General features: G+C 30.7%; 1 non-coding gene across 1 annotated transcript; it reads right to left on the bottom strand.

Annotated features, from left to right (window-relative positions):
• Nucleotides 1–10,303: 10,303 nt before the first annotated feature.
• Nucleotides 10,304–10,375, bottom strand: TRNAW-CCA (transfer RNA tryptophan (anticodon CCA)). The gene has a single exon. It is a non-coding gene; the product is annotated as a tRNA-Trp (tRNA).
• Between the last annotated feature and the right edge of the window lie 1,366 nt (nt 10,376–11,741).

Here is an 11,741-nt window from a genome sequence, read left to right as displayed (position 1 = left end):
TAAATGACACATGAAGTGAATAGAAAATAACATCAATTCTTATTCTTACAGTCTTGTGAAGTTAGAAGTGGGCAATTAGCCGACATAATAATTAATTAATTACTTGAGTGGCTGCATAGATAACTCCATGGAGAGTAGCGACTGCAGAAGCCGACATAATTAATAATATGCATAAACTGAATAATTTATTTAAAATTTAGCTAATACGTATTTTAAAATAGTATATATTATTTAAATTTATGTATTTACTAAAATAATATTTTCAATTAATAATTTTATAACATGTCTTTAAAACTCATACCAATTATAATAAATTCATTTAGTTATTAATTATGATAGTTAGATATTCCAGTTTTTTTTGTGTTTCTGGCCGACAATTGATAGAACCATGACGTAGACAGCCAACATATACAACTTATAATTAATAATTAATTTAAGCTTTTCTTCCACCAAGATTATTGAAAATTATGTTGATGAGTGACCCAAAGCACAAAATAAATATTATTATTCATATTAGGGTAATAAACATAAAATTGATATGTTTTTAAAACCTCAATGATTTTTTTTATATTACTATTATATGCATTCACTTATTCTAGGGTATTATTTATTTGAATATTTATAAGTCCTTGAAAACTGATAAACGTAGTTAATAATATATGAAAGAAGTTTAATACTTACATAGTTACATTAGAGTAAGATTAAATTCATTAAAACTATTTATTATATTTAAAATTATTTATTTATTTTAATAATAATTAAAAAGTATAAAATAAAAATTTTTAAATTATTTTAAACTGATTTTAATTGTATTTTAAATATTTTTTTATTAGTTACTAGTAGAGTGGGACGGTTTGACTCGTTGCAAATCGCAATAGTAGTAGTTAAGCGTAGCTAAATTGTAGAGTGACTCATTACATTATTTTTTTTCTGCCAAAAAAAAATTGTGTTATTGGTAATTAATAATTTTTTTTAAAGATAAAGTATACGTTTTGTCTTTTTTGTTTATCTTTTTTAAGTATTTTTAACGTTTAATTTCATTTAATTTTGTTTTTAATATTTTCGATTCGTATCAAAATTATTCCTAAAAATTTTTAATTTTACACCTAATATTTTATTTGGATTTAATATTCATGGATAATTTTGACATAAATAAAAAATAATAAAGACAAAATTAAATACAACTAAATATTAAGAATAATTTTGAAAAAAAAATCGTTAATGTTAGGAACAAAAAAGTGTACTTTATTTTTTTTTTAATGAGTAATTTAAAAGTATCAGTGAGGACAAATTGTCACAGGTTTGTATAATAAGTAGTAAGAATAATGTTAAGGAAACTAATTTAGATTAGTCTAATTGTTAATTCACTGATATGTTTAAATAAGTGTTGGATGTTCGAATTTTTTATTATGTATATTTTTAAATCATAAATCTTAAAACAAAATTTACTAACTAAAAATTAATTCTTTATACTTTCTCGGCTTATCTCCTGTGGCTGAAAAAGAAGCCACAAGCATAATAATTAATTTGATCATTAGTTTTAATACACATATAATATTTTTATAAACTGGTTAATCTGGAAAATACATACAGTAGAAAAGTAATTTAATCGAAAAGAGATTTAGAGGAATTAAGAAGGAGAAAAATCCAATGAAATGTATGTGTGGGTGAAGGAACTTTATTTATTGCGACGGTCCTAGTTAGCACATTATGGGGTTCAAATATGAACACACATCATTCATTCACTTCTTTACGACAAATATGACAAGCATATGCCTTCCATCCTATAATTTCTTCTTAATTTATGGAGCACCATGGGCATACATCTATATTTAATGGCCTCCTAGCCGTCTACTACATCTATTAAGAAAAATCATCAACAATGTATGTATAAAGTTTGGATGATAATTAATAAGACGTGCTAATGTTTTATAGTTTAATTAATTTTAACGTAAAATCAATATAAAAAAAAACTTATACAAATATCTAACCATAAATCATCGTATAATCTATGATATTAAAAGCAATCATACAATTAAACAATGAATCAAGCATATGTTTTTAGGTAAATTAAATTATCAAAACGTATTTTGAATGGATAGAGTTGTAGGTAGTAATTAAAAATATGGGGAAGGGATATCCAAGTCTTAAAGAAACAACTCCACATAAATGGTCACTAGAAGAAGAGTCAAATGAAATTGAACCACAATTCATTCAACATAAAAATTCTTTATTTAACTTTGACATTTCGTTATTCTTCTTATATCACGGGTAGTAGAACATTTGAATCAAATGAATATAGCTAATATACACGATTATGATTTTGGTCCTAGGGTTATATAGTGCGTTATATCCTTTAATACATACCACTTTGACCCATAAATAAAGTTGACTCGATAGATTGAGATCTTGAAAACAAATAAAGGACTAGCAAATCCATTCGTATCTATATCGATACCTCAAACGCACAAAGTGATGCTATAATTTTAAAAATATTTAATAATTAAATCGAATATTTTTGTGACTACAAATATCTATGAACAATGCACATCATGCATGCAAAATAAAATCTAGAAATGGGATATTTTTTTTGCTTTCCTTTGATAGAGCTGGAAGAAGGATGAACATGGGCATGCATGCTTAAATGGGGCTCACATTATTATGTAACACAATATCCAAAAGTACCACGGCTAACGGCTTAGGATGATTAACATTGGTGAAAAGTGAGTGTGAGAGAAGGGAAAGGGTTGGGTTGTGTTGTGTTGGATTAGACAAGTTTCCACAAAACAAGCTGGTATGGTGGCTAAGGGTGGGGCACTTCTTCTATGTTTTATGGCTTTGTATTTATACAAAAATACTATTTGTACGTTAAAATCAACTACTAAAATTAGTTACCAATATATTTATATATAAATATATGTATAGTTTAATTTATTTTTAATATGTATTTATATTTTAACATATATTTTATACTAAATGATAACTGACTTTAATTAATAGCTGATTTTGGTATATACTTAACATTACTCGTATATATATTACTACTTACTTTCCAACTCGTTTCTCTATGCAAATTTAGTTTAATTAGAATGGGTTCCCACCGCCCCACTAGCATCTTTTATGGTGCATGCATGATAATAGCAATCATATTATATAATAGCTACCATAAAAATATAAATGTATAAAATAGTTTTGTTATATGTAATGGCATTTCCATTCAATTTCCTTATTTCACACCCTTCTTCATTTTGTTCCTCTCCTTTCATTATCGTTTTCCTTTTAACATATTAGCCTACTCTTCATTCACGTGTATATATTATCCAACCATAATAAAAGGAAAAAGGGTATGACTTTTCACTACAAATTAAAGTTGATGGGATTTGGATTTCAACATCTTATAGAATTGACTTGCATATATGAAGAAGAATAAAATAAAAGGAATGAGAATGAAGCCATGTTTCTCCATCTGTCATCTTGAGTTGTAGTGACAACTATGAAAATGTGCCATGTTTTTATCTGATTGTATTTAATATAAAATGACGAGGAAATCTAAATAAGGAAGATGCGATAGATTTTTCTTTTTCATATTACAAGAGCCATTATTAATTCTGAAAGGATTTTTTCCCTATAAAAATAATTAAATGTATTTATAATAATCAAATTAATCATTGAAAGATAAAATATTTTTTAAATTTGTCTGTAATTTTTTTAATTAAATTAATCCATCAAAAATTATAAATTAATCATATTTGTCCTTCAATTACTCCATTAATAATTTCGGTCAACAACTGATGATGTAAGTAAAACGTTAATTGACAACATATAAGATACCTAAAATGTTTAATTGGACATTAACCAAATATATTTATGAAAATCTATTAATTTAGTCTATTTTTCAATTACATAAATCTTATTCCTAATATGACAAGCGACTAAATTAAATTAATAGATTTTCACAAACATATTTAATTAGTGTCCAATTGGACATATTAGATATCATGTATATTATCAGTTAATATTCCACATCATCAATTGTTAATGAAAATTGTTATTGAAATAATTGAAAAACAAATATGATTAATTTGTAATTTTGAAAAGACTAATTTAATTAATAAAATCTTTTAAAGACGAATTTAAAGAACTTCTCATCTTTTAGAAATAAATTTGACTATTAATCATATTTTTTTAAGAATAAGATTTTAATATTTTTAATAAGAATAAATTACCATTTGTGCCCATGAAAAATACAGACGCTAACAAATGTACCCATATAAAAAAGAAACGACGATTGTAACCACGGAAGATGACCTCTGTGCGCCAAAAGTACACGGACACTGGTTACGTATTTTCTTCGTTAGTATCCGAACCTACGTGGCAATAAAAACTTCACAAACCTATGTACGTGTATTGTTACTTTGACATGTGAGTGTTTCAGAGCCAGGTAATACAAAAATTCAAACCCTAGCATCCCTTTCTTCTCCAATCATCCCTTTCTTCTCTAATTTGAACTGTGTCCTAGAAATTGACAACATTACATTTTGCTTTGGTCCTAAAATACAAGTCATAATAAAGAACAACTCATTAACCCTGACAGATGTCTCTACGCAAATTTAACTTTGCTACAAGTAATGCAAGTTGCAGCAATACTTTGAGTTCGAAGAAGAAGAAGAGGAAGAAGAAGAAGAAGAATCTTGACGGGAGATGCTTTTGTGGGTTGGAGATTGTATTGATGGAGTCCGGTATGATGACGAACTCAAATAGATGGTTCATCCAATATCTTCTCTGGAAGGTAATGGATATGGGTTTATTTTTTTGTGCAAAAGGTTTTCTCCTTTTTTTAATTTTAATTGACACTAGAGTGAGTATATATGTTGATGTTTCAGTCAAGAGACTGCAAATATTTTGTGTGGATGGATGAGATCGAAGAAGATTGGGAGGGTCTGACAAAATCATTAGTTAAAAGAAATATGGAGCGTTCTCATGTGAGACATGAAGATGGATTGACAATTACTGCAGTTGGAGGGGAGAATCATGAGGTTTTATGATGATGATAAGAAAGATGGAAAAAGTTAAGACTGAAGTTAAGAGGAGTAGATTGTTGCTTGCAACCATGACCTTGGTTGATGTTTTGTGTAGCTTGTAACTTGTATTTAGTGATCAAAATATAGGAAGGGTGTATTTTGAGATTGTTGTTGTCTATAAAAATGGTTTCTTGTTCTTCGAATGAATAGAGATTGAAAACTATATACAACAGATCATGTGATTTATAAATGTTTAACATAAATAAACATAAATAATTTGTCATTTGACAGGTTGAACTATAAATGATTTCTATATATGACAAAATAATTCTTTTATCAATTGGGCTGATGATCTAAATAGGTATTTTCATACACTCCTTAACCATATCATTGTAATTCAATAACAATGATTTCAGTGCTAAATAAGAATAGCAACCTCAATGGTAAAATCCAAATATAAACCATAAACATTGTATTTTCATAAAGAAACATAAGACTAAACATAATATTTTAGCTCCTTTGTCTAGTAAATCAAATTACCAAAAGGTAAGCATAAGAGTATAGTATCTCTCTTGATTACATGAAAATACCAAAAAAAGCAAACAAAATTTTAATGCAACCAAAACATGACATCAATCTGCAACATAGTTTTCATCAAGTAAACATTTACAAAATTAGGGTTGAGTTACTCCTCCCACTTGATATAGCATTACTTGGCTCGCTGGATGCTAATAACCTAGCTAGACCTGTTCTTCTAACAACCTGAAATCTACCTCTACCTTTAACACTTGTTTCCCTACCTCTAGCACTTGTTCTTCTACTTGTAACATTTGCTATTGTACTGGATGTAGGCATAAACTGCATGAAACGGGTGGTAGTCCCAGCACTAGCACCTTATATTATTAGGGGTGTGACTATTGAACTAGTTTTAGAATTGTTTGTAGAAGGAATTGTAAATGGAGGCCTGACAGAGGACTGAGGTATTACATTAGAAAGTGTATTTGGAGGAGATCTCTTAATATTTTTTCTTTTGTTGGGCTTTTTGGTTGTTAGAGAGTTCGGTGGAGGTTGCAGTTGGGGTTTTGGGAGATTTGGTTGAAGTTTCTGGATGTAGAAACAACAAATTAAGTGTAAAAAAAAAAACAATAAACCGTAACAACTGAAATACGCATCAAATGATTAGGCACTTACCAATTCAACCTGTGGTGTTGCTGAACCATTTCCCTCACCGGTAGTTGCTACCTCAGGATCTTCAATTTTAAGTCTTCTGCTCTGGTAAGCCAGGATAGCACAGACATGTCTATAAGGGAAGCCAGTTAACTGCTACACTCTACAGCTTCATGTTTCTTTATTCAATTAGAATACTAAAATTCTGTACACAATTAGAATACTAAAATTTAGCAACATAACTGGATAATTATGCAACTAAACCAAACTTGTTCACAATCATATAAAATTCAGCAGTTTAAGTCACTAACTATGCAGTTCAACCATTTAGCAGCATAATTAAGCAACTAAATCTATTCAAACCATAAGTAGAAAAAAATCAGCCTGTTAAGTCACTATCTATGGGAATAAATCAATTACGTACACATTGATAATAAAATTCAGCAGCATAAAAGAATAATTAACTAAGCAAACCAAACCTGTACACAATCATATAATAAAATTCAGCATTTTAAGTCACTTACATGCAATTTAACCAATCCAGAACATGAAGTCAATAAATATTAAAGTAAAACAATTCTATACACATTAGTTTTCTAAAATTCAGAACATTAAAGGCTATTCTTGTGCATATTATATAACTCAACAAATATCAATAAAACTCAAGTGGGAGTGATAAAAACCTTCTGCATATCTGACAACTAACATGAAGTTAAACCTATTTGTTTTGAAATCTTTAATATCTTCTTCCAATATCTCTAAGAACTATTTTCAACTGTTTTTGTTCTCAGATTCCACAATTGTATAGGCAATGTGGTATATGTGGTTATTAGTGTCCTGCCCTATGGCTGTAAGCAACTGACCCCCCATAATACCCTCTAAGAAAAGTTCCATCTAACCCTATCAATGGTCTGCATCCTGAACTGAATCTCTTTTTGCAAGCATAAAAACATACATAAATCCAAAGAAATAGAGGGTTTGAATTAGGCTGTGGATTCTCATTATGGACCCTGGGTTAGTTTTGAGTATCTCGTTTGCATAGTCACGAAGTCTTGCATACTAAGCAATCTCAGAACCCTCAATCCTCTCCTTTGCTTTGACCAAGGATCTGTAAATTTTTCTCTCATTAATCAACACATCATACTCATTTCTAAAGAATTGATCAGCGTCTCTCACTATCAAACTTAGTTGCAGCCTTATTCTCTCTTCCAATTCATTAACAACTCATTTTTCATCAACTAACTTACAATGATTGTTTCTACTGCAGGTGTGTTCATTAACAAAAGTCTTCACATGATAACTCAGAGAAAATGACATTGTAGCACAGTATATTTGTCAGGGGCAATCCTAATCATAGCATTTTTCTTTGCTTCTGGTTAAGTCACAACGAGAAAAGAATATGCTTCTTTCAAGGTTGATGTTAGACTTTCGAGTTGCCTTTCTGAATTGATTAAATGTTTTAAACTTCATCCCAAACTCCAACCGGATTTGCTTAACAGGAGCATCAGCGTTGCTCTGAGAAAAAACTGGAGGCTGATTTGCATCATCATCACTTACTATGCTCTTCAGTTTTTCTGACTCAAAACAATGATATCCAACATTGTCATCAGAGTAGTCCTCCTCATCAACAGGGATATAAAAAGATGGAGGCTTCTCAGGATCAGGGTTGGGTATGAATGATTGTCTAGTGGGGAGAGGCCTTTTTGTTGATCTTCTCTTGTTCACTTGAGGCCTTACCTCGGCCTGTTCATTTAGATTGGATTGATTATTTTGGAGATTACTATTCATATCAGATAGTGGAATTAGGTCTGATTCAAAGTTTGATTGTGAGAGTAGATTCCTATATGGCTGTGAAATGTACTGGGTTAATTGTTCAACTACTTGGCCTTCGGTCTCATTGGATCCTGATTCAAAAACTTGTGTTGAAGATGATGAATTAGCATTATGCCTTGGCTGCTAGTCACGCTGATTGGGGTGCTGTAAAGGTTAGGACTGATTGGATGGTGCCTCATCTGGATGCACATGTGTTGAGGGAGGCTGAGATATCTGCTTTGGTGATTGGGTTGGTTGAGTTAGTTATTGAGGTTTTTTTTAGCCACATTGCAACTGTCCTCATCCTGGGACTGAACTTCGTCATGCTTACTTGCTTCATGGGCTTACTCCCTATTCTAGGCCTGACCCCTGCTATGGGCCTCCATCAGAGTCTGTACATAACCCACTATTTCAGCATCATCACCATCCTCAACAATTACAAGTCTTCTTTTTGGAGTCTTGTTTGGAGTTAGAATCCTCTTAGCACAGGTCTTTAACCTCATCTTTATAGGAGTGATGTTCTTTTCAACTATAACAGGAACATTTACTGGGTGCTCTGTATATAACTCAATCCTGTTACCATTCTTTATAGCTGCCTTATACATTTTAACTATGTCCATATTAGTTCTTAACATTTTCACCCATTATCAAGCTCTTTATCCGGTTCTAGCCAATGAAAATCAGTGATGGACGTATATCCAATCTCCTTCAGCAAATCACTAATGAAAAATCCATTCAGGGTATCTACATTAACCTTCTCAATTTCTGTTACTTCCCTACCAACATACAATAGCTTTTCACATCAACCTCTCTCAAACCTTTCTCTATGATTAATAGAAAGAGTTATATGGATGGTGGTCATCCTGCAAGAAAGACAATAAAAAATCATTCCATATAACTACATCAAATTCAAGTGTAAGAGAATAAATGTTGAAGCTGTAGATGAAAAACTGAATTTTCAAGAAAGGTTAACTAAAGATAAATTCCAACAAGATAAGAAAAGGTAAAGTCAATTTGACAGATTCACATGTATAAAAGAAAGATAGCAAAAATAAAAAAAGCAAACAAAAAACCACATCTTCTTGCAATGGACGAAACTCACAATCCAATTCCCTCCCTTATAGAAAATTTGTTCTGTTCTTAGACGCCAACATTAATAATCAATCTTTGTGCAACGGCATACATATATATAAAAGAAATCNTACAAAGAAATGAACAGTGGTGCTTCGATCGTTAATAGATAATGGCATAAGAGATTTCTTCAAAATTGATAATGGCATACCTATATTTTTCGTGAAGCAAAGACGGCAAAATACTTTTCATAATGCTTTACTTTGTACAATTGCTTTAATTAGACGGGAAAATTATTTGTCACGGAATGGAGGTGCTTCGATCATCTTCTCCGACTTTGGGAGGTGGTAGCGATGACGATTGAGCTCTGCTAGAAGACACAGTAGTGTGAAGAACTTTTTTATCCACACGTAGATAGGTTCGGAGAGATTTTGTTGCCACGTAAATTCGGATACTAACGGACTAATTGCGTAACTAACGTCTGGATACTTTGGACATACGGAGATCATATTTCGTAGTTACAATCATCGTTTCTTTTTTATATAGGCACATTTGTCAGCATCTATATCTTTTTTTATTACAAAAAAAATTTTTTTAATTATGATATTAATGCGAGAAAAACAAAAAATGTTTACTATCTGTATAAGTGTTTCCTTATTGTTTTGCCATCAGAGTTTAGAACTCCTGTTTTTATGTTTTATTTTATTGATAAACAATTATTTCATATATACACATATACACACTGATTTGATTTTACGTGTAATTAACAATTGTGCACTTTATCCTTTTTTATTTTACTTTAATTTTTTATTTTATTTTTTAACATGGCTCACTTTGTCCCCTTCAACTAAAGTCAGAAGACAAGCATGCAGCAAAACAGAAAATGAGGAGAAAATAAAATGAAAGGGAGTTGATGATAAGGATGAAGAAACAAAAAGACAAAACATGGTGAAGAATTGAATGGGCCATGACATTTGAAATCAATGTATCTTTTTGTTTGTAGCGTTTTGAGTTATATGGGCTTTTGTAGGCCTAACTATTGAAAACTTTTAGCATGGCGTGTCGCTTTGTACTGTTGTGGACCAAGTACAATCTAAATCCAGTTGTAACATGGACTCTGAAAATGAACTAAACTACTATGAAAGGGATTCCTGAAAAATCCAAGTGTAGAAAAGGTAAAAGCGAAAAAGATAAAATGGGTGATCCACAGAGGTAGCTTTGGATCGGTATATTGAACCCGACGTGAATCGAACACGCAACCTTCTGATCTGGAGTCAGACGCGCTACCATTGCGCCACGGATCCTCTGCTGCTCATGGTTTTTTAATTTATTTTTGAAAAGTATTTTTTCTGAAAGCCCAACATAGATTTGGCCCATCGGTTATGGTTAACTATGTGGTTCGCAAGCTCTTGTTTCATTGCTCTTGTTTCCATATTGTAAATACTTACGATTGAGTCTTGTTTCCTTGGGCTCTGGCCCCATAGCATAAAAAAACCCTCCTTACGATAGGTTTTTTTTTTTTTTTTCAAATTTTGAATTTCTTTGTAGCCGAAGTTATTAATAAAACATTTAAATAAAACAATGTTAAACTGTTTCTTAGTTCATCATAACTTTGATCAATACCAGTCCCCCAAAAGAAAGAAGTTTGATAAACGCTTTGAACAAAAAAAAAAAAGGATAAAAAATATGTTTAACCAGCAAAACTTAACACAATTGATAGCTAGGTAAGATCCTTAACCATTGGATTGGGGATTTGAAGCCCTGGCCGTATGTACAGAAAGGATTTCACAGCCAAACAAAATTTGTTACTCTTTTTGGTTTTTTTTAAAGAATTTGAATCGTGGCCGAAGCATTGCACCAATGACTAATATGTTAGCCTCACAGAAGCCACATCTCAGGTTCGACCTAGCTATAGCTAGGTAGTGATAGAACCTTTAGTGTGTGTAAGTGGGTGTGTGTTGTGTAACCTAGGACTGGGGCTTGTCTAATTCATCGACCAAAAAAAAAAATTTGAATCAAATGAACTTTGAATAATTTAGAAAAAAAATAACAGGAAAGCCCGAAAGCTGTTCCCGTCCTGTCAGCAGAGATGCCAATTAAAAAAAAAAATTAAAATTAACTTATTTAATTTGATATTATAATTTTATACGTATAATATTCATAATTATATACTTATTGTATTTAATATTATATATTTATTCCAACAGTAATTAATGAATGTAAACCGTAAACAAATTAAAGCTAGAAAAAACAAGTTATGATTGTCTATGGTTCCTAAAATAGTTTAGGAAAATTTTTGTTATAATAAGATTTTTTTGTTGTTTTAAAGAAGCTTAGTTGGATGATTTTGCATAAACTTTAGAATAGCATGATAGCATGTCAATATAAATACATACATGAGGAGAAAATTAAATAAGAAAATGGTAAATAAAATAAAATAAAAAAGAAAAATTAACACAAAAGTATTGTATGTTATGAGTTATGACACCTAGCTTATCGACTATAACCTTTGAATTTCGATATAACTTTCACTCTAATACTTAAATTATTATCTATGAAACCTTAGATGTTAAATGTAGAAGAAGAATTAGCAGTCCAGTAAATGCATGACTCATCAATGGAAGAAGTAGAATGGAATAGTAATAATATAGGTTTTGGAAGAACATGAAT

Source organism: Arachis duranensis, chromosome 8, assembly GCF_000817695.3.
Source record: "Arachis duranensis cultivar V14167 chromosome 8, aradu.V14167.gnm2.J7QH, whole genome shotgun sequence".
Lineage (NCBI taxonomy): Eukaryota > Viridiplantae > Streptophyta > Magnoliopsida > Fabales > Fabaceae > Arachis > Arachis duranensis.
The sequence above is the reverse complement of the archived record's forward strand: the minus strand, read 5'-3'. Positions and strand labels throughout refer to the sequence as shown.